Below are 2,486 nucleotides of genomic sequence, written 5' to 3'. Positions count from 1 at the left end.
CTGCATAGATAATTATTCGACATCGAAGACCTACAAGTGACACCCAAACTATATCCATGTCACTTGCAGAAAAAACAAATGCGACTAGCAATGAATAGAAGTTCTGAAACGAACCTGCCTATGCATAGCCACCCCATCTGTCCGCGTTACGCAACACTTAGTACGTCGATACTTTAGATATAGTCCAATGTTGAAATGTTTTTTTTTCTCAACTTCCAAGGAGGATTCAAACCGGTAAAAGATCTATGGAAATATGGCAACCTTTAAGGGGGCGCGTGTGACAGTTATCGAAACGAATCGTGGATGCTGGTGTAGGCTAACACTATGCGATTGTAGCGTAAAATTATCAGTGAATTAGAGATCATTGAAGAATAATGTTCTTTAACATTTAATATAAACTTGACGGTGAGCTTGTGGGCGTCCTGTATCGTGTGCAGCCTGTTTGACCGCGCGATGGTCACAGTATAGTCACAGTATTATGTTATTAGATAAAAAAAAAAAAACACGTTTTTTTCTGTAGCAATAGGTTACTGTGTCATGCGTCTGTCACTTTCTTGCATCTCTCAAGTAAATGACGTATACTGTCTTGGCAGAAAGCACCGAGTTTTATCTGAAAGGATTCTTTTATCCTGTTTCAGTTGTTGATCCGTGTCGAAGGTAAGACTACCAAGATTATTGTCTAGTAAACAAAGAAAAGGAAAATCCGTCACTGTCAAATCCGGAGTATATAGAAGATATCTCCTATTCGTAGTTCAAGAAAGCAACCTTAGTGGTTCCTATTATGCGTCGTTTCGTGTTCTCATAGAGCAGAATTATTTGACCTCATTTATCGGGTCTTTTGTCCCAAAAAGCTTAGTTAATTTAACGCTACCGAACCAAATGTGCCAATCATATCCTCGTAATCTCATAAACGCAAAGAATGGCAATGTGGTTTGACTCTGGGCCCTTAACTTCTCTCCTCGTGTATCCAGTTCCCATGGTTCCTGGTCGTACAGACAACACTTCATCATTGTTGACAATTAGTCATTGTCGCTGCGAGAATCGAATGAGATATGAAACTACAACGCTAAATTGAAGTTAAATAAGAATGTGCCCAAGCTCCAAGTTTCAATATAAACTTGAGTGGCTTAGCGGTCGCCGACAGTCGTGTGGCTACAGCCCACCGTTTCGATCAGCTCCCGAGTTATTTGTTGGCTGTCTTCCCTCGAAATTCCCTCAAAAAATATCCGAAGGGAAGCACCGTTCTGGTTCTAAATACGGCCCTTAAACTTGGCCAATCACCTTTGAGCAATACTTTTAGAGATGGCATTGTTACCCTCACAAAGTAAATGTCCCGGACCTTTGGAAGTGTTTTTATCTCGGTGAAGTTGATAATACAAAAGGTGTCGAAAATTCATCCTTTCCAAGCAGAATGTTCATTTTTGAGGAGTTAGTTCGTTCGAGGAACTCGAAACCGTTGCAGTGTGTTGTTAGGGCAAGAAGAGCGTTCTCAAACGGTATATTAGAACAACAAACAGTGTGTAGGGATACAACAAACAGCAAGTGAGGATAAATATAATAAGAAGTTTTCTGCTCGGCCTACTACGTTTATTATAGAGTAACGGCCGTTCATTCCTATACCAACTAAGTAGAAAATAAAGAATTTTCTAAATCCTACACAAGAATATCAGAACTATTATTGCAAGATTAATACTAGGCATCAGGGATCACAATGTTGTTCCGACGAAAACAGTTCGCCTGCTTACAAGCTGAGGCTACATAATAGCAGTTCTATGTTAATTCTAAGCTAGTTCTGTGCTGAAGCTTAGACTTCACTGAGTCTAATAACAGAAAAATGAGATATAATAGTTTTTTTATTCGGATTTCCTCCATAAACCACCCTAGACCGCAATAATTGAGGCGACCTGCTAGTATCTTTTGTCGGAAATCAGAATAAAAAAGAGTTCTTGTGTTAACCATGAATTTGTTATTTTAGGACCCTTTTTGATGTTTGTCATTCTCGTTCTTGTGAAATATTTTCATTATATACATTTCTTACTAACTTATTTTTACTTATTAATTAACTTATTTTACGCTAGTTTTACACTTTTTAACGAAGCTTGAAGGAAAAAATGAAGAAGCAACGAGATCGAATATAAAAAATCACATTTTTTAAAGATCCTATACCCTAAAAATTACGCAATCAGGGTCCGTTATCAATTTACATACTCACTATGTTACGTATATTCGATTCGTTTAGCTGCATATGAAGGAAAACACCGAGAGCCTTACACAAGGCCATCTTTTATCCACGAATCGAGTTTCATGGCCCTCTGTTTTAAAACAGCGAAAAAATATACCACCATTGAAACAATAAGCTTTAATATGGAGCGTGTGGCTGTTCCTCAAGGAGGAGTAACATGCTTTTGTTTATCGCGCTAAAATTTAATTCCTTTCAACCTTATTGACGTAATAACTAAAAAGTTTCAATATATTTTCTAGCTTTT

The sequence above is a fragment of the Varroa destructor genome, unplaced genomic scaffold, assembly GCF_002443255.2.
Source record: "Varroa destructor unplaced genomic scaffold, Vdes_3.0 BEIS01000007.1, whole genome shotgun sequence".
NCBI classification, from domain to species: domain Eukaryota; kingdom Metazoa; phylum Arthropoda; class Arachnida; order Mesostigmata; family Varroidae; genus Varroa; species Varroa destructor.
The sequence above is the reverse complement of the archived record's forward strand: the minus strand, read 5'-3'. Positions refer to the sequence as shown.